This window comes from Staurois parvus, unplaced genomic scaffold, assembly GCF_062004578.1.
Source record: "Staurois parvus isolate SC_StPar_1 unplaced genomic scaffold, SC_StPar_1.0 ptg000619l, whole genome shotgun sequence".
NCBI classification, from domain to species: Eukaryota; Metazoa; Chordata; class Amphibia; order Anura; family Ranidae; genus Staurois; species Staurois parvus.
In genome coordinates, this window is record NW_028318415.1 from 2,611,850 (window position 1) to 2,634,087 (window position 22,238).

Genomic DNA, 22,238 nt, shown 5'->3' on the forward strand with positions numbered 1-22,238 from the left:
AAGAGATAACAGAGAGGAGTTAGAGGGTTAAATTACTTGCCAAAGTCCTGGGTTAGCAGATTAAGTTTCAGAGCGAAAGGGTACGGGTCTCCCCAGGTGGTTCTGATATTAAAAGGGAGAATTCTTCAGCTTAACTTTCTTAGGCCTGACAACCCATTTTGTAGTTCCCCAGCAGGGGGTGTCTCTGAAGTCAAGGACCAATACCCCATTAAGGGAGGGAAGGTCTGGGCGTAGGCCTAAACTAGAGCCAAAATCTCTTGTAGTTCATATTTTGGCTCATAACTTTCCATATGCACAAGTGACATTCCACCCGTGGGTAGATTATTATGCAGACACATCTGAGGAATGATTAGATATGAAATATGAAATTATACACTGAATGGTTCAAGAGATCTACTTTTCTGCTTTCCTATGTATTCCAGCCAAGGAGAGTGACCTATCAAACTGTTTGTCTCCTCGTGGCCAATCTGAAGATATGCCTGGTTTATATGTAAGTCTCTCATATTCCAAGATATGAGACATAGGGGAAAAATGGATTTTAAAAGTGTTATCTGGTTCGTGCTTCTCTGGAATGTCTTTGAACTTCTGGGAAGGCTTGCGTTATCTCTTACAATGTGCTAGATTGCACAGCTCTCTTAGACAACCAGGCACTTCGGGGCCCTCTGCTGTGCCCTGGCCTGTGACACTTTTTAACACACAGGCCATATGTCAATGTGTATGAACAGAGAGGGAGGGGGAGAATGAGGGGGAAATATGTTTGTCAGGATGGCTGACCCTTTGCCAAGATGGAGGTTGAAGCCAAAATGGTTGAACCACGTCCATCTCTGGGTGCATGCCTGCCACAATTATAAGTTTACCTGTAGGTAAAAATAAACAGAGATAATTTACTACCACTTTAAAAGCAAAATTTTTTAAGTACTTTCAAATGAAATTCAAGTCATTGACTGTACTGATAAGAATTTTCGTATGAACATTCATTTGAAAATCTACAAGTGTATAGTCAGCTTTAGATTAAGGAAGAATTAGACCTTCTGCTAAGTTTCTCTTACTGTCTGTGTCACCACTGGAAAGATACACCCTCGCCATTTAACCACTTGGTAACTGTGCTATAGCCGAATGACAGCTATCCAGTTCTGGGAGGGCGTCATATGACATCCTCCCACAACATCCCCCCAGAGGTGCGCACTCGGCGATCTCCGTGATTGCTGTGACCTGTGGTCACAGCTGATCACGTGATGAGGTAAAAGGCCAATCACAGCGGCCTTTTACCATGTGATCAGCTGTGTCCAATGACACAGCAGATCAAATTGTAAATACAGTTTCTGATTATCGGCAGCACTTTCCTCACGCTGTCACAGAGTGAGGAAAGTACTGCCGATAACCAGCAGCTGTCACAGAGCATATCGGCACTGATCAACAGGGCACTGATGATCAGTGCCCTGCAGTGCCGTCCAGCAGTGCCATCCACCAGTGCCTAGCAGTGCCTCCCACCAGTGCCCAGCAGTGCCACCCATCAGTGCTACCCAGCAGTTGCGCCCACCCAGCAGTGCCGCCAGTCAGGGCCATCAGTTAGTGCTGCCAGTCAGTGCTGTCACTCAGTGCCGTCAGTCAGCGCCGCCAGTCAGTGTCGCCCATCAGTGCTGCCTATCAGTTCTCATCATTGCTGCATATCAGTGCAGCATCATCAGTGCCTCTTCATCAATGCCCACCAGTGCCACCTCATCAGTGCAGCTTATCAGTGCCCATCAGTGCTGCCTATCCATGCCACCTCATCAGTGCCCATCAGTGTTGCCTATTAGTACAGACACATCAATGCACATCAGTGAAGGAGAAAAATTACCTGTTTGCAAAGTTTTATCAGAGAAACAAAGAAAACTTTGGGAATTTTTTTAAAATTTTTTGCTCTTTTTTTGTTTATAGTGCAAAAAATAAAGTTCTTTGTGTGTGAAAAAAATTATAAAAATTTCATATGGGTACAGTGTTGCATGACCGCGCAATTGTCATTCAAAGTGCGACAGCGCTGAAAGCTGAAAATTGGCCTGGACAGGAAGGGGTGAAAGTGCCCAGTAGGCAAGTGGTTAAAATAATCCCAAGGACCATTGTTACTGATACAGAAACTTAGGGGTGATCTACAATTTTAGAATTGTAACCAGAACCAGATATGAGGATAAATCATCCAATGGGAACACCTGTTCCAGAGACAGCTGCGTGAAGATTTCTTTTCACATCCTGTTCCATCATCAGGAAAGGAAGTGAAGCGAAAACGGCACACAGACAGCAAATAGAAAAAAAAATGACAGCTTTTTAAACCAATGGTAAGGATTAATGTACCGTACTTAAAATTTATTTTTTGTGATTTTGGGTTGCAGCCAGCTATTTAAAAAAATTGTTTCAATTTAGAAAGACCAGTTACAGAGGAAGTGACACTAAAAAACAATGTTCTGTAATACAAATTGTAGAGGCAGTGGAGAAAGAAGCGCGGGAAACATCAAGCATATTAGCAGCGACAGCAAAGTGCTGATTTTTCCAGATTTATAGCAGAGTAGCAGCAGGCCAACTCATCTCTGCGTAGTGCTTAACACTGTTAGCTGAGCATCTTATCATTTTTCACAGTGGATCTAAAATCTAATACTTTAACTTTGTGACGGGGTACCACTTAATCCTTCTATTCATCCCTCGAAAGTACTTCACATTCCAGTACAAACTTACCCAAAGGAAATGTTACGGTTGTATGAAAAATGGCCGTTGGTGGCCATGGGAACTTTGAGTTTGTACTCTAAGGTTTGACCTTGACAAATATAAAGGTATGTTATACACTGCATGAGTGTGGGATCATTTTTAACCTTCTACAGGATATATACTGGATTGAAATTGCTTCAAAGAACCCTGGTCTGGATATAATCAAATTGGATGAGAACCAAGTGCATGATACCCAGTGAAGTGACAAGTTTCAGATGAATCACAGAGATGAAACAAATCCCCCTACATACGTTGTACCTGTTTATCTGCAGCTATCTCTTCCCTACAGCCATTCAAAGTACAGAATTTATAACGCTTGTCTGATCTGAAAAGCAGTGGGTGGGGTGTTGAAAATATTCTCTGCAGGGGGGCGTGTCCAAGATGGCCCCGGGAGCAGACGCTTCTTTCTGAAGCTCTGGCACCCTAATCCTCCATCTGTTACCATCCGGGATACGGAGGCTACCCACGGCGGATCCCCGGCTGCCCAGACACCATCTGACATCTGAGGAGGGGTGTCGAGTCACTCTGCCCCTTCTCTGAGCATCTAGGGCGCGGGGCGGATTGAGGCCTACCGCGGCGTGTGAAGCCGCGGTGTTTCCTAGATCCGCAGCTTAAGCGGATCGCCGTCGCGGCCGGACTGCCACCCTATCGCCTTGCCCACCAGCCCCTGGAGTCCTCTGGAGTCAGGTCAGCTATTGGGGCAGGTTGGGTGGGCTCCTGGGGTCCTCCTGGTGGACTGTGCTGTGTCCCTGCAAGATTCCAGCAGGATACTGGAGGTCTGACCTGCTACAGGAATGGAGCTGGCTGGGAGAGGGCATTCTCCTGCATAATCCCTTTCTCCGGTGGATAAATCAGGGGTGTCTGGGATATTTTCTGGCAACCTCTACACAGTCTGCATACCTGGCCCATATATCGTAACCATCTATATTTCACTGACTGTAACATTATGTTGAACCTTCTGTGAATACCTCCCCGGTGGGGGACACGTACACGAACCAAGGGGGAAAATGTCAGAGTGACCTCCTTGGGCCGCGCCACCGTGACATTCTTCTCGGCCATTGGGCTTCTACACCCTAACATTACACTTCAATAGCCTGGGGGTGACTTGGAAATCTGTAGACCGCTTTCGGAAATGCACCGCACTCCCCGCACTAAACTTAAACACAGGGCCAAACAGCAATCCCCCTTACAAGGCCACATTGCCAAGTTGATACCTAGCCCGCCTGAGCCTGATAATAAAACCCAACTTTCAGGGGACCCTGAGTCTGATGGCGATAGTCAGCGGCAATTTCCGTCGGGGCTGGTTGATCCTCTTGAACATCATCCCGAAGCCTTACTACACAAATTCCGTGCTATAGTGCGAGAGGAGATTACTGTTGCTTCGCGTAAATTATCCTCTGATCTGGCGAGAGGCCTAAAAGAGCTGGTTCTACGCGCCCACCAATTGGAACAACGCATGGATCTGGCAACCACAGTCCTGGAGGGTCACGAACAAGAAGTGGAGGATCTACATGCTGAGCTGGATACTTTGGAAAATAAGCTGGAGGATGCTGAGAATAGAGCTCGCAGGGATAATCTCCGCATCCGTGGAGTCCCGGAGGCAATCACCGATTTGCAGGGCACTGCAACTGCCCTTTTCCAGGAACTGGCCCCTGAGATTCCTCTGGAGCGTCTGGAGTTTGATCGTATCCATAGAGCTCTAGCACCTAAGTCCACGGAGGGTCCTCCCAGAGACATTATTATTAAATTTCACTTCTATCGCACCAAGGAACGTCTACTGCAGGCAGCTCGGAATCGTTCGGCTTTGGAGTTTCAAGGTCATTCTGTCCATCTGTTTGCGGACCTGTCCCCAGTCACGATTGCCAAACGTCGCACCTTGAGACCTTATCTTCGGATTCTTCAGTCAGCTGACATCAAGTACAGATGGGGCTTCCCTTTCAAGCTTTCATTTTCCTTTCAAGGTCGTCAATTTCAAGCTTCTACGCCGGCGGATCTCCGGCGTCACTTTCGAGAGCTCAACTTGGAGTTGCCACAATCCCAGAGTGAGGAGACTTTACTACCTACGCGCCATCAAAATTCTCAGTCTCTGCGTAAATCTCCTCCTAGTCAAAGCGGTTCACAGGCTCTTTGATCCTTACAGGCCCAGCGCTTTCAGGAAATCTCTGCGACCTGATGTTTATGTAGCTTAGTCCCATGTGTTTTTTTTTTCTTTTTTTCTCACCGCCACTCTCTGGACTTGAATTTAGATTTGTTCAGGGATTCTATATTTCCGTGTGCCGTATCTCTTCCGATCAAGAGTGGATGTTACTTTTCTCTGCATTGATTGGTTGAGATCCTTATTGTCTTGCGAGTTTTGGATTGCCTATTCACAGGTGTATTAGCCTTAGTCGTTTATATAATGTTTATATATTCTATATCAATGCCGAGTTGTTCCGGTGGAGGGTCGTGTCCCCCTCCGAGCTGGCTAGCGGTCTGGTCTTCTGTCCCGCCCGCTACCTAGCCTTTATGTGGGTGTTTTGCCCACAGGTGATTACTATATTGTTTGAATCAATCTCTATGATTTACAGATATCTTGCTTGTATATTAGAGGTCTTCTTGTCCTCTCTTTTCTTCTTAGTTTCTTTCTCTTTGTCCTTTGTCATGTATGTCTTGTGTTTTTGCAACTTTTTGTTTCCAGGGCTCCCGGGGATCGTGGTGGATTTTATCTTTCTTCCTTTTAGATATCCATGGCGTTGAACTGGTTATCACTGAATGTCCAGGGGATGAACTCTCCACAGAAACGGGTAAAGATATTTAAGTTTCTTCGGGCTCGCAAAGTTGACATTGCTTGTTTGCAAGAAACCCACTTCTCCACTACTTCTGCCCCAAAATATTTTGATGCACGTTACCCTCAGATATTTCAAGCTAATGGTCCCACTAAACAGAGAGGTGTATTGGTTGCCTTCCATAGTAAAACTCCATTTGTCTGTGTGAAGCGTATTGCTGATCCCAATGGCAGATACCTTCTGCTCCAGGGCACGATCCATGGAATAGATGTTACCATAATGTCCTATTACGCTCCTAACGTCAACCCTGGACCTTTTCTGTCACATCTATGTTCTCTCCTGGCCACGCATCAAAGGGGTACGCTTCTGATGGCGGGGGATTCAAATTTAGTGTTAAACCCTACACTTGATAAATATCCAACAGAACGCTCTGACCCTTCCACTTCAGCGAAGTCCTTTGTACGGACGTTAACTACCTATGATCTGGTAGATTTATGGCGTGAATTTCATCCTCAGGGAAAAGACTACACTTATTATTCACACCCTCACCATTCTCATTCTAGAATTGACCATGCCTTTGTCTTACGTAAACATCTCCCTCTGGTTCGTTCTGTCTCTATCCTAACAGTCCCATGGTCGGACCATGAGCCTATTTTGGTAGTCTGTCAATCTCTCCTATGCAGGCCGACCTTCTCTTCATGGATAATGAATGATTCCTTGCTTTCACTGAAGGAGATTCAGACGGAGCTACATCGTAAGTCCCAGGAATATTTCCAATTAAACTCAGGTTCTGTCTCTTCTTCGGTAACATTGTGGGAAGCGTACAAGGCAGTTCTTAGGGGGCATATTATCCAGATAGCTTCAAGGCAAAAGAAGGAAAGACAGCTTAAGCAATCTCAGTTAGAATCGAAGTTAACTTCCACGTCAGCTCAGTTTAAACAGTCACCTTCCCCGTCAAATCGTAGAATGTTGGATCAGGCTCATTTAGAATTGGATCTGTGTTTAACAGATGAGGCTGAGCGCTCCTTGCGTTGGACTCGCCAGAAGTGGTATAGCAAAGCTAACAAACCAGACTCTATGTTGGCCCGTAGATTGCGTTCTTTTGCACAACACCCCAAACCGATATCTTTACGTACTCGTCACAATACCCTTACGAGCAACCCAGTAACGATTTACTGAGTTCCGGCACAGACTAGCTAAACTTTACTCTGATCCCACCCGGGCCGACCCTCAGTCTATTTCTGACTTCTTATCTAGTTTGTCGTTACCTACTTTAACGTCGGCCCATAGGGATCTGATGAATCGAAATATCCAAGTATCTGAGGTTTTGCAATGTATAGCGGAACTGAAAACAGGCAAACGCCCAGGTCCTGATGGATACACGGCACTATATTATAAGAAACTGGCTGATGTGCTCGCTCCCCACCTTGCCGCTATGTTTAATGCGGTGAAGGGAGGTTCAAATTTTTCCCCGGACTCTTTAACTGCTAATGTGGTTATGATCCCTAAACCAGATCGAGATCACTCTTCCTGGGCTAATTATAGCCCTATCTCTCTTATCAATATCGATATGAAGATTCTTACTAAGATTTTGGCTACTCGATTGAATTCCTTCCTTTCTCGTCTAATTAAAAAGGATCAGGTGGGATTTGTTCCCCATAGGAGATGCTATCAGACGTATTTTACAATTGCAACATTTGGCCCATACTCGTAAAATCGATATGATGCTCTTATCCTTAGACATCAACAAGGCTTTTGACACTTTATCCTGGCCGTATCTCCTGTCGGTCCTCCATCGTTTTGGTTTTGGCCCTTCCTTCTTACGATGGATCTCCTCGCTATATATATCCCCTCAAGCGAAGCTTAGATACTACGGATTTGAGTCTTCTACGTTCTCGGTTGCTAGAGGTACTAGACAGGGCTGCCCGCTTTCCCCTTTACTTTTTATCTTAGCCCTGGAACCGTTGGCTGCAGCAATCCGTATACATCCTGATATTAAGGGAATTGATGTGGCAGGCTCCCAACATAAATTATCGTTGTTTGCGGATGACATATTATTGTCAATCTCGAATCCGGGGGTTACTTTGCCTAATCTGCTAGCAGCTCTCGATTCCTTTGCCACCCTCTCAGGTTTACATGTCAACCCAGCTAAATCAAGAGCTATGTCAGTTACCCTCCCAGCACCACTTTTGACTACTTTGAAGCAAACGTTCCCCTTCCAATGGCTTTCGGCATTACCATATCTAGGAATTAAGCTTACCCCGACATATGATGGACTGTATCAGGCTAACTTTCCCACTGTTTTTCATGAGTTGACTGAGCTCTTGTCCTCTTGGTCTCATTTTCCGTTATCATGGTTCGGCAGAATTAATGCAATCCGTATGACCTATCTTCCTAAACTACTATACCTATTCCGTGTTCTGCCAGTTTCAGTACCTTCGCATATATTACGTATACATCAGTGAAAACTTTTGTCCTTTATTTGGGGATCCTCTCGACCTAGAATTAGTAAACATATTTTATTTGCGCGGCGGAATGCGGGCGGGTTATCTGTTCCAAATCTCCAGTCCTACTATTTGGCGGCTAACATTGCCCCTTTAGCTCACATTCATGCTTCTCACCATTTCCCCCTGTGGGCTGTAGTAGATATGATGGACTCTCACCCGATACCGCTCCCCTCCTTGCCCTGGCTCCCTAATTCTCAGCGTCCATCTAACCTTAGTCCAACGCTGACACTTTCGCTTCGTCTTTGGGGTTATCTTCAACTTCGTCACTTTATTCATACTCTAATACGTACGCATCCAGGACCATACCGTTTATCCCCTTTTGAAAGCCAGTGTAGACATAGACCTCATGCTCCAGGTCTGATCTCCCTGATTTATTCTTCCATTATGTCTTATAGAACCCCTCCGGTTCGCTCCTACCATCAGCGTTGGCAGTCGGAATTAGGGGGAACCCTGGATCAACAAGACTGGCAGCTCATGACCCAAGCATTATCTAAGTGTTCCAGGAATGTCATTATTCTTGAGAATGCCTATAAAATTCTATACCGATGGTACTATACGCCTGCCCGTCTAGCTAGTTTTATCCCTACCTATTCCCCGGTTTGTTTTCGAGGATGTCAACAATTGGGTACCATGGCACACATCTGGTGGACTTGCCCTAAGGTAAGCAGGTTGTGGATTAGGGTATATGCTCTCCTCCGCACTATTCTTCATACAGACATTAAGCGTAATCCATATGAAGCTCTTCTATTTAAACCGCTTGAGGGCCTTCTCCGCTCTGAACGGCAGCTGGCATCACATTTATTTATGGCAACTAAATTGACGATTGCGAGGGCTTGGAAGACTCCTGTCCTTAGCTTTGAGGCTGTCAAAAATCGGATGAACTTCATAATGGTCAATGAAAAACTGACGGCCATATTGTTGGATACCCATACAAAATTTCTGCAGATATGGCGTGGCGTCCTTGGCTGGATATAGCTCAGCCCTCGAGATTCGACCAGTCCCTTTTATCGATATGAGGATGAGTTCTGCTGTGATCCCCCCGGAGCCCTTCCCTCTCCCCCCCCTTTTTTTTTTTTTTTCTTTGTGTGTTCCTGTGTGTGTTGTCCATGTCTCTCTACTATTTGTCTTTTTCTACTCTTCTGTCTACTCTGTCCCTAAACATAATTTACGGATTGTACCTGCTGTTCTCTGCGCTGCATCCGTACGGCTATTTATGCAATCTAGACTTCTTTTTAAATTCTAGGTCATGAATATGTACTGTTTTTTTTTTTTTGATGCGGCCATTTCTCGGGCCTTTCCTGTTTATTATAATGTTGATGTAGCAATACTTCCCTTTGGAGTTTACATTATCATTGACCCACAAAGGTCTGTTACCCGTTCCCTCCCAATCTCCCTCCCCATCCCTTCCCTCAGGGCACCTATGTAAACTTTTCAGATTTTGCTTATCGATACATGCCTTGCACCAGCTTCCCTGCTTTTATTGTAATATGTAACTGTTGGTCATTGAATTTTTGCTAAGATTGTCTGTTCATCTTTGCTTATTATTCAATAAAGCTTTTTGTAAAAGAAAATATTCTCTGCAGAGCTTAGTGAGAAGAGCTCTGAGAGCCGATTGGATGGAAGGGACACTCACCCCTTCACACAGAAACAGAGCTGAGGCTCTCAATCACAAGTTGTGTACTGGAGTTCCCTTCCCTGTCACCTTTTTACTTCTTGGTGTCAGCAAATCTTGTCAGAAAAAACTCATGCAGATAGAGGGAGGAAGCAGCAGACAGAAATGATTGACACTATAGAGGGGTGTGTTTTGTTCATATTTCATGTCTGAGGTTTAAACCACTTTAGCTACGTTTGTCTTTTAAATCCAGTTTTACCTCCACTGTATGTTTTCACTGTGCAACTTTCTTTTTATTGTTTTATTTTTTTTTTGAAAGTGTATATAACTTTATTTTCATCAAAGGCTTTTCTTTTTGCTAGTTGAGGTCCTGTGTTGTAAGGTAAAACAGGACTGGTCATAAAAGCTTGCTCCCATATCCAAGCAAGTTAAAGATGAGGTGCAAACAAAGCTGTGTAAAAACTTAGTACAATGTTTAAAATGTGTGAATAAATGATACAGTATATATGAAGTGGGATGTGAGGAGAAGGTGGAAAGCACTAATGTCTAATTTAATTGGTATGGGCAAAGACTTCATAAAGCCACAGATGTTGCTTCTTCTGAGAAAGGACTATTAAAGTCCCTAACTCAGTGTCAGGTGATGATATTAATTGATTTATTTTAGGTACTTATATAGCGCTGTCAATTTATGCAGCGATCTATATATATATATTGTACATTCACATCAGTCCCTAACCCTCAAGGGGCGTACAATCTAAAGTCCCTAACTCACATTCATACATACTAGGGCCAATAGTGCCAGGATGGATTGGACTCAGGTACCATTGCACACTTACAGGTAGAAGATATCAGAAGAGGGCAGTAGTTACTTGACACCAAAGGGATGAAATTTCAGAGTTGTCAGCTCTGTCACCAGTTATAGATGATCAGTTTGTTAGGACTTGTTCTAGTTGTGGCAGCTTCGGGTGTGGCAGTATTTTTCTGTACAACACTTGATGACCTGTCCATTGTCCTGTGCAACATATGCAAGCAAAGGTTAAGCCACGACCATTCAAATACACATTTGGAACCTTCAGTTCTTTTATGTCTTCATACTTTCTTGTGGGAAAGGCACAATAATCAAATGCCTCCATACCATCTTCCACACTTTTACCTTTTATTTTATTTTTAAAAATTATTGTCAGGGCTCCAGGGTATGACCAGAGGTATGTGAACTGACGTAGGGAAACGCAGGCTTCAGATATATTATAAACAATATAATTTATTAATACTAACAATACATAAACGCAGTGCAATACTAAAACATAACACAGTGCAAACGAATCAAACCAAACCACCCACAGATAACAATACATACAATGCAAGCGTCATCAGGCAGGCCAGGTCAATAACAATCGGGCAGGTAGGAACAGGAGGAGCAGGCAGAGAGTAGTGAGGTCACGAGCCGGGTACAGCAACTAATGGGCAGGTAGGTACAGGGGGTCAGGCAGAGAATGGTCGGGGTCACAAGCCAGGGATCAAACAGGAGAAGTCAGCAGAGGTCCGGATCAGGCAGGGTCAGCAACGAATCAGTCAGACAGGAACAGGGATGCAGGTAACAAGATACAGGGGCCCATAGAAAAGCACACACCAAGGCAGAGACTGCAGGTCTGGCCATCCCTTAAATACACCTGCATAATCAGCTTCAGGTGTTTGGCTGACTACAGGGTTGAGTCTCTGATTGCTGAGAGCACCCGCTGGCCAGCCCTGGTACTGCAGCCCACAAGGCAGGTGAGTCCCACCATTACTGGCAAGTCCATTCCTGACAATTTTGTTGTTTTTTTCATATAAAATTAAAACATCATACTGCTTTTATGTGTAAGAAGAAGTAGTCAGTAAAGGGTTTACTGATTCACACGAGTCAGGTTTTTTTTCTAACAGTGTATTTTCCATATTTTTCTATATATATATCCTATAGAGTAATATAGAGGGGCCCTTGAAACGCACTGTGATGCTTGTCTACTGGGCAGTGTCAGGTGGTATGTTCTTCAGCTCAGTATTGCCTGTAGAGTGACAGCAATATTAGGAGGACTGAACATTTTTTGACAGCAATGTAAGAGGCATCCTACCCTCACTGATAACAATGGAATTGGCAGTCTTCCACCCATGGACCCATGTAAAGAATATGCATACTTTCTGCCACTGACCACTAATGTAAGTCTTTCACCTCCTGATCACTATTGCTGATGCCCTCTGCTTCCCACTGACCACCAAAGTGTACACTACACATGTCTGACTGCTGCACTCTGCGCTTTGCTGTGTGCTACTTGCCCCTGATCCCTGAACTCTATGGTCTGTGTTGGATACAGCGAGGAAATAGCTTACATAATTATATAAATTAAAGAATTTTAAAAATCCTACATCATTACTTACATGACTGGTTCTATTTAAAGGTTCAGCCAGCAGTGTTAGGCAGCCCATACCTTCATAATTTTTTTTTTTTGGGTTGCATTAAAAAAAAAGATTCACTGTGGATGCATGAATCCCCCCGCTGCGCTATTGTGTTCTGACAGCAGGGATCCTTCCCCACCATCGGGAAACAGTGATGAATGCTTCCAGCTTTGGCCGGTGCAAATGATCAATTGGGAAAAACCAACAGGCAGGTGTACAGAAGTTGATCGGTTTGGCTAGAGACAGAGAGCAATTTAGGTCACTGTGCTGCAGTGCTCTCTGTGCTCCCAATGAACTTAAGCTGAATGGGTTAGCACTACCTCACCACCAGAGGGAGCTGACAAGCAGAAGGAGCTCAAGAGACTTGATGGATGGCAGCATTGAATCACGGGAGATGAAGTTCGTAAAAAAAACTTTACTATGGCAGTTAATGGATGATTGGATTACAATTTCCAATGCGAGTTGTGTATAAAGAGAGATGTATTTTTCACAGGCTGAATATGCTCTGAGTAGACCGAAGTGTGCGCATCAACCTGCCACAAGCCTGTGGCAATGTGCTGAGGACCAGAGTCGGTTCAGGCAAATCCATAAGGGACCTGACATCTGAACAGTGAGATGCCAGTTGCTATATTGCTGGGACTGTGAGAGAACACAGGAACCATTAACCTGTTGCTGATATCAGAGACTAAGCACATAGGTGCTGGCCATCTAACTAGCAGTATTAATTTCCGCATGTAGACTTTACTGAGACAGTACTCATGTGCACCACCATAAAGACTGGGCCCCAACACTAGCTGGTGGAAGAAATAGTTCTAAAGACTACTCACTAAACAAGAACTTTACCTGTTGTTCATTGTAAGAGGTACTTCTTTGGGGAGTTTCAAATTTCATTGTTGCTATTCATATAGAGTGAACTCTAAAGTGGATATATTCTACTCTTTACAGAAGAGTTATCACAGTACAGATTATCATTACTGTTACTGTTTTCTAATGCCTTATTTATTGCTGATTTTGTGGATTACCAGGTTTACTCTAATTTAACTGCTTAAAACTCCATTCTGTGCTGCTATAGCCTAGTGAACATATCATCTAGTGAACTGTGATTGACCTAATTCTGTACTTACTCATTTACATGCATACTACTATTTACTGCAATGCTTGACAATATATTAGGTTCATTTACCATTATGTTTGCTTTTTGATACTGAATCTTGGTTTTGTGCAAGGTATCTACATTTTTGTTCCCAGTACAGAGAACCCAGTCTACTTAGCTGCTCCTGCAGGGGTAGCGCTAAACATGCATTTATTGATTACATTGATGAGTAAATTTTGTTTTTGTTTACATAGCACAGATTTTTATTTTGATGTGTATTGAAATTAATGTTTACTAGTATTACTATAGTGTTACCTAATGTTAATACTAATAATATATTATTACTAGTCAATGTTTTACTTTATTGCTTTACAGGAAATTTCTGTTCTAATGCTAGATAATCGTGAAATAAATAAAAGTAATTTACATTTTCTGGAGAAATTAAGGGATGTAGTTCACATAGGCTGTACATCATGGATTGAGGGCTGACTAAACCTGTATAAAAGGGTCAAGGGTTTCTGAAGCATGCAGACCTGTGGATTAGTGTGTAATATACTGTAGAATTATTCTTTTAGCAAAATGATCTAAGAAACATTTTCTTAACTTATAAAAAGCCACTCGTATCAAAGATAAAGATAGTCTACATCCATTTACAACAGATTAAGTGCCCGAAAACATGATTATAAATCTACCACTAACATTGTAAAGAAGCTTGCTTCACTCAAACCAAATGACCTCATTACCTGCTTATGAACAGATACTTTATGTGAAATCTGAGTTCAAGAAGATATAAAAAAATAGTTTATGCATTTAATTAATTGTAGTTTGTAAATACAACTGGTATACTTACCTGAATCATTCTTCATATTAGCTTCCAGGAATTCCATGTACAACATGACAGACTGGCATAGTGAAGCCAGCCATAGACAGATCGAAGTTTAGCTGGTTCTGCAGGAACCAAATGAATTTCAATCCATCTGTGGGCAGGCTAGTTGTACTGAAATCGATCCATCAATTGACTCCTGTACAATCAGCCTGTCTATGTTTTTTGGCCTAATCTTGGCTGGAGGCTATAGCTGCCAGCAGTGATCACTGTATTCTGTGGTGAAGAAGGCTCCCCGCTGGCAGAACACAATACTGCTGCGGAAGGGATTCCCCTATCAGCACTGACTGTGTTGATGTGGGAGCAATTTTCTTACCTTCAACCTGTGGTTGAAGGAAAGAAAACTGCATAATGGATAGCATTGTCAGCCAATTAGGGTTCTACTGCATTGTACAATTTAGTTATCTTAATACTGTAATATGCTTACAGAAAGGTAGAACAAAGGGAAGACCTTGCTGTTCCATGATTTTACAGTCAACATGAGGGACAAAGCTGCACTGTTAAATTGTACTACAGGTCAGGAAGCCCTGCTATGCTTATTGTCTGGCTGGGGTGCCTGGATTACAAAGCTGGCTAAACACAATTATAGATTCCCTTCCAAATCATTGGATTCAGATGTTCCAATCACCTCCATGGCCACAAGTGTATAAAATCAAGCACATAGGCATGCAAACTGCTTCTACAAACATTTGTGAAAGGATGGGTCGCTCTCAGGAGCTCATTGAATTCAAGCGTGGTACCGTGATGGGTTGCCACCTGTGCAATAAGTCCATCCGTGACATTTCCTTGCTACTAAATATTCCACAGTCAACTGTTAGTGGTATTATAACAAAGTAGAAGCAACTGGGAATAACAGGAATTCAGCCATGAAGTGGTAGGCCTCGTAAAATTACAGAGTGAGGTCAGCGCATTCTGAAGTGCACAGTGAGCAGAAGTCGCCAACTGTCCGCAGAATCAATAGCTAAAGACCTCAAAACTTCGTGTGGCCTTCAGAATAGCTCAGCAACAGTGTGTAGAGAGCTTCATGGAATGGGTTTCCATGGCTGAGCAGCTGCTACCAAGCCTTACATCACTAAGTGCAATGCAAAGCGTCGGATGCAGTGTTGTGTTGTGATGCAGAGACCTGTACTCTAGAGTGACGAATCACGCTTCTCTGTCTGGCAATCCGATGGATGTGTCTGGGTTTGGCAGTTGCCAGGAGAACAGTACTTGCCTGACTGCATTGTGCCAAGTGTAAAGTTTGGTGGAGGGGGGATTATGGTGTGGGGTTGTTTTTCAGGAGTCCAGTAAAGGGAACTCTTCAGGCGTCAGCAAACCTTTAGCTATTGACTCTGCAGACAGTTGATGACTTCTACGTAATGTTCGCTTCAGCATGCGCTGACCCTGCTCTGTCATTTCACGTGGCCTACCACTTGGTGGCTTAGTTTCTGTTGTTCCTGTTGTTCCCAGTTGCTTCCACTCTGTTATAATACCACTAACAACTGACCATGGAATATTTAGTAGCAAGCAAATTTCATGGATGGCCTTATTGCAGAGGTGGCAACCTATCACGGTATATATATATATATATATATATATAAAACATTTTTACACCTACATAACCCCCTATCAGAACTATGTTGGGTACCTATTCACTCTGTGCTTTGCCATGTACAGGTGATACAGAGAGGCTTGATCTGAAAGGAGCCTTTGTTCCGCCCACCTTTTAACACTAACATTTTGGATTTCAGTCAATTATCATAGAGAAACACATCTGCAGATATGGAAAGAATCAGTTGTAAAAAAAAACAAAAAAAGGGATTTGTGTCATAACTTTAATTAAAAGAAACACTTTTATCAAACTTTGTTTTCTGCTGGTTGTTTTGCTGCAATAATTTGAGGGTAGAAAAACCGGCAGAAACTTTCTATTGCTTCATTGCGCATGCGTATTGCCACTGTGCGCTTGGGTGATTATGCAACATGTATTCCCACTGGTGGGAATGGTGATAAGCTTGGGAAAACAAATAAGTGGGAAGTTCAGATACCTTTTATTTATTGTAATACATGCCTACATAAAGCATCAAACTGCTTCTGCCTTATTAGAAATTCAGTCAGCTTCCATATAACTTAAGAAGAAGACCTCCAGCTGAAAATAAAACAAAAAAAATGAATAGCCCATTAAAAGATAAAATAAAAAGAAGGCATTTGCTGCAATACTTACTTTCAGCTCTGTTCTGCAGTGGAGCGTAAGAGGGTGATTCCAAGTCAAATTCAGGTACTTACACTGCTTGGATAGAAAATACAATTAATGATGCATCAAATAGAGCTACATTAATGTGTGTCTTTTATATATGGCTAGAGTCCAACTTTAACATTAGATATATTATTCAGCAATCTATGTAGTTACAATTGCTGCAGTTTACTGAAGTAGTGTTATTTAAGAGCACATTTTTATTCAGGTTTAGCTAATGAATTGCAGGAAGCAGCTAGGAATGGGTAAATTGCCATCCCACATTCTTGCCGTCTGTTGGAAGTGAACTCCATGTTGCATGATTAATTCACATTTTGGAACAATGTTTTCCGAATAAATCACTTTGTTGTCTGCTGAATTCCTAATGTGATTGATTGACTGGGAGTTGTGAGAATCATAGTAGTCTCTAAAGCTTACAAGGTGAAGACTTTATTTGCAGAATTTCTGTTGCGGAATAAATGGTTTTCCAATATCTTAGAAAAGTTGGAAATGTGTCAGGGCCAAGTTATTTATCTGAACGATATCCTCGCAGCCATCAGGACAAAACATAGATAAGATACCTGAAAAGCTGAAAGTGTTCTCTGCATGGTTTGCTTTAATATATATAATCTCCTTGAATTGCTGCTATTTCTGTTGCCTGTAAGCTAACATTAGAATAATCCTATTTATTTAAAACAGTTCTGCGAGGTAGGGTGTCTTTTGTGCGTGTGTTATTTACATACAGTACATCATGGTCATAAAAAGTATGCTTTCTGTGTATTTACTACAATCAGGTCAGGAATAATATCATGAAATCATGCCATAGCCAAGATGGTGTTGTCTATACATCTTCGTCGGCATGTCAAGCCTTAACATGCGTTATCCTAGGTCAGGGGTCTCCAAACGTCCTAAAGAAAGGACCAGTTTACTGTCCATCAGACTTTAGGGGGCTGGACTGTGCCCAGTGGGAGTAAACAATGTCCAATCTTTGGTATTAAGGGGAGAAATACTTGTTGTCAGTGGGAGGAATAGTGCCCCATTGTTGGTGTCCATGGCAGGAACTGTGCCCCATTGTTCGTGTCAGTGTCAGAAATTATGTTCCATTGTTGGTGTCTGTGGCAGGAATTATGCCCCATTATTGGTGTATGTGGCAGGACTAATTCCTCAAGGGCCGGATAAAGGCAAGCAAAGGGCTGCATGCAGCCCCAGGGCCCTAGTTTGGAGACCATTGCCCTGGGTGAATGTCAGCAACCTATATTTGTTCTCCTGAAAGAGGGGGGGGGGGGATACAGTACAAGAGGTGCCAACATTCCTGGAAATATGGGAAAAAAGGGGGGAAGGTCCTCTACGTAGTGGGACTTTAGAGCAGTGTTTCTCAACCTTTTTGCAGTCAAGGCATCCTTTAAAATGATGGGCAGTCTTGAGGCACTCTTTAAAATGATGGACAGTCTTGACGCCCCCCATTCTAAAATGTGAAAAATGAATAGTTTTATATAACGCAGCAACATCCACACATGTAGGACTCCCAACATTAGAGGTGATTTATTCTTCCAAAGCAAATACACTTTTGCACACTGGTACTGACTAGTATACCATGTTTCTCTTCTCCCTCAGTTTTTTCTCCATCACTGAGCTAATGTAACCCCAGCACTGATGGAGAGGGTTGGGGGAGGGTCAAACTAGGATGCTGCGCAGGCAGCTGACATCCTCTTTATCAATTGATGATGTCATTGTTGTCAGGATGCCGGCGGCTAGAAGGTTGTAACGGTGCCAATGAAAACCTTTGGCTTTGTGTAACTAAAAGGCAGGCTTGTCCCACCCGTTGGCTTGTATACAAGTTTTGGCCAATTTTTAGATGTGTTGCCAATGCACCCCTGAAGAAACCCCTGGGCACCCCGGTTGAGAAAGGCTGCTTTAGAGGCACAAACTGTAATTTACAAACTGATTGATCAACCATTAAAACATAACACTCAGTTTTATTTGTACAATCTTAAAAAAGACATAACACATTGAGATACATGAATTATGGTGGTAATTGTCAACAAATGTATAACTTAATACTGAAAGGATCAGTCATTCAAGTGTTGCAGCTGGCGCGTTTCGAGACTAATCGTCGTCTCTTCCTCAGAGGTGCTCACAGAGGCATGATGTCTGTAAGAAGTATACATATATACGTCTTTATTTATACAAAGTTTTTTCAAAAAGATTGAAGTACAATAGGACACTTACATAGCCCCATATAGGGGCAGATGATGTCCACATGGACCGCCAAGAAGCTTAAAAAGTATTAAGTCACATAATGCAGCAGAGAATACTCATGAACCTCGAAACGCGTCAAAACAACACTTGCATGACTGATCCTTTCAGTATTAAGTTATACATCTGTTGACAATTACCACCATAATTCATATTTGTTCTACTGCCCATGCTCTACTACCCTGCTCTACTACCCATGCTCTACTCTCTGGACTATTCTGTTGCATTTGTTGCTGTTCCATATGTCCATTCTCATCCTGCTGCCTGCCTATTTCTATGTTCCCTGGCATGAACAGACTGTCCTTTCTATCTGTTAGGTGAGTTGTGCACATGCTTGTAGCTATGGGCTAGCCTCCTGATTGCTGTTTACTCCTTTAAAAGGACCCTACTATCCATAGTCTAGTGTCCTGTCAAAATGTGTAGCTTGCTCAAGCTCTTTTGTATCCTGTTCTTACCTCTCGCTCTTGATATCCTGTACTTGCGGTTTTCCTAGTTCCTCAGCTATTGCCAAGTTCCTGTACCTGTACCCTTAGCACTGACCCAGAAGAACCCTGCATGTGATGTCTCTGTAATGTAATGAATGTATATATACATGCCAAAAAATGAAATATAGCAGTTAATTGCCAATTTAAAGGTGAGGCACCTTGAACACAGTGACTTGGTTAAGTTTTTATCCAGGTTGGCCTGATGTAAATTCATAGTAGGTTAAATATAGACTCTTAGATCCATAAAATCAGGTTTATACTGCACCCCATTATAGGCTGGTGAATATTAGGTAGACATTACCTCATTAGCATTCTTACAAAAGAATTGTGCTGGACCAGAACATTTACCGTATTTTTCGCCGTATAAGACGCACTTTTTCTTCCCCAAAATTGGGGGGGAAATGTCTGTGCGTCTTATAAGGCGAATATGGAGCGGCCGGTATTTCCACCGCGGCCGTGTCAGAATACCGGGCCGGCCGCTCAGCTCTGCAGTGGGACCTTACCTGTTCCTCTATCCAGCGGCATGCTGTCTTTCCGGCTTCTGTAGTGTGGGCACTGGGCATGACAGCCGGGTGCCCAGTGCGCATGCGCGAGAAGCGGTGCACTTTGTGAATGGTAAGGCAGTACCTGGGACACATGACAGATCCCAGAAGCCGCCGGACCAATCACAAAGCGCAAGTGCTTCTCGCTCATGCGCACTGGGCACCCGGCTGTCATGCCGAGCGCCATTACAGAAGCCGGGAAGACAGCGCACGGCTGGATCGAGGAACAGGTAAGATCAAAGAACAACTCTGCGGAAGTAAGAGCGGGTACCTGTCAAATTCAGGTACCCGCTCCCCACTTCCCCAAAGGTCAGCAGTCATCTGTACTGTCCGCAGTCTCTGGTCATCCCTGTGCTGTCCGCAGTCTCTGGTCATCCCTGTGCTGTCCGCAGTCTCTGGTCATCTCCTGTACTGTCTGCAGTCTCTGGTCATCTCCTGTACTGTGTCCGCAGTCTCTGGTCATCCCTGTGCTGTCCACAGTCTCTGGTCATCTCCTGTACTGTCTGCAGTCTCTGGTCATCTCCTGTACTGTCTGCAGTCTCTGGTCATCCCTGTGCTGTCCGCAGTCTCTGGTCATCCCTGTGCTGCCCGCAGTCTCTGGTCATCCCTGTGCTGTCCGCAGTCTCTGGTCATCCCTGTGCTGTCCGCAGTCTCTGGTCATCTCCTGTACTGTCTGCAGTCTCTGGTCATCCCTGTGCTGTCCGCAGTCTCTGGTCATCCCTGTGCTGCCCGCAGTCTCTGGTCATCCCTGTGCTGTCCGCAGTCTCTGGTCATCCCTGTGCTGTCCGCAGTCTCTGGTCATCCCTGTGCTGTCCGCAGTCTCTGGTCATCCCTGTGCTGTCCGCAGTCTCTGGTCATCCCTGTGCTATCCGCAGTCTCTGGTCATCTCCTATACTGTGTCTGCAGTCCATTAGTTCACAATTTTTTTTTTCCTGTTTTCTGCCTCTAAAACCTAGGTGCGTCTTATGGTCAGGTGCGTCTTATACGGCGAAAAATACGGTATCTGTATGAGTAAATGGAAGTATTTGTGTGAAGTTAGAAGTGCTGAACTTTGACAGTTGATTTATTGATTTCAATTCAGTCTGGATAAATAATTGATTTGATGGCAGCATACAGAGCAGAGGAATAAGATCATTGAGTGCAGTGTAGCATTTAAAAAAAAAATACTCTCATGTTATGGAAAGGAGCACCACTAAGTCAGTAAAAATACAACAGAAAAAACGAATTGTGTAAAAATGTGCTCATTGTCTGATAAAAACCTATTAGTATATTATATACTGTAGATAATACAGCAGCAGCACAAGTACCATATAACTATTGGTGCTGTCAAACCTGAAGCAGTTTTTACTGATGGCAGGACCAGCATGAGGTATTAGTTGTAGGTGTTGTGTCTTCCATTTTTGTGATCAGCACAGTATAGAAATTCAGGTATACATAGATGGATTTTTTTTTTTAATAAAAGGCATTCAGGAGGCACTATGTATATATTCTTCTTAACAGAAACAACACACTGTCTTTTTTGGGAGTTCACTCAGCTCTAGGGCTGATCATATGCATAACATCTTTGTGGCAATTGTGAAATTTTTGCATCAGCTTTCAACACCAGCCCCCAACCTTGTGTTTCTTTATTTTCCTAACTTTTGAGGAACCATATATTTTAATCTTCTGTGGACTGTTCTATGCATTTTTTCAACTAAAGTTGAGAAGTCGAAAGTTATAACAAAATTGCAACAAGAATTCCAGAACTCAACATTCCCCTTTGACTCAATTTTCCTCTCTAGATCTCTTGGTTTTGAGTCTTGCCAATTTCGATAAAAAACTGCATCACTTGCCACCATTGGAAAGTAGTTGGGTGATGGTTACCCTTTTCAGCTCTAGATGGTGTTGTGGATACCCCAAGGTTTGGTGCTCCAATAAAGGAAGACTTTGCAACACCGAAGTTGGGGGCGCAGGAACCGTCTTCTTGCCCTTCCTTGGGAAAAGTTGTGGTTTCTGGTTTGTGCATATACAGGATTGGTGCATATACACGATTGGGCAGATCTCCACATTTACAAAATAATTTACAGCAAATATATTACATTTTTTACTTCATCTTGAGTTCTTTCTTTTAAAATAGTACTAGTATAACCATTTTTAAATGAACTGCATCGTGTTCTTTCTGGTTATATAACAATATCTTATACATTATATTAACATCTTTAATGTAAAGTCTTTTTCTTTCTTAATATATTGAGTCAAGTACAAATAAATGCAAATAAATTGTTGCGATTATATCTAAATTAATGGAATTCAGTTCATGTATCTAGGTGCTGATAATTGAACCTTTAATGTCCCACTTTGCTATATTTTCTGTAAAATTGAAGTTCCATAGATGAGTTAACAGGCAAAAGTTAAAATAATAGGAAATACAGAGGTAGAATTTTAATTAGACATGTAGTAAGGCAATTTTCTTTATTACATTCTCTTTTTTTATTATGAATATTTATGCTGCACTTGAAAACACCATTTATCTGGGAGCTCCTTCGGGGAAACCAGTGTATTGAATCTCAGATTTGATCCCTGCTGTGCTCAGCACAGTGCAGGTGGCTTTAAAATGAATATGACTTTAGCCCAAGAAAAAACGCAAATGTATCACTCGTTCGTCAGAGCATTAGCATTGACGAGCTTCTCTTAGCTGCTACTCCGTAAGATGTGATTGGCATGGGTAACACATAGCT

At 43.0% G+C, this 22,238-nt stretch overlaps 1 protein-coding gene across 1 annotated transcript in view; it reads left to right on the forward strand.

Annotated features, from left to right (window-relative positions):
• KIF26B (kinesin family member 26B) overlaps nt 1–22,238 on the forward strand; it is a 520,923-nt gene that overhangs the window by 218,553 nt on the left and 280,132 nt on the right. The gene's annotated exons all lie outside the window — the stretch shown is intronic.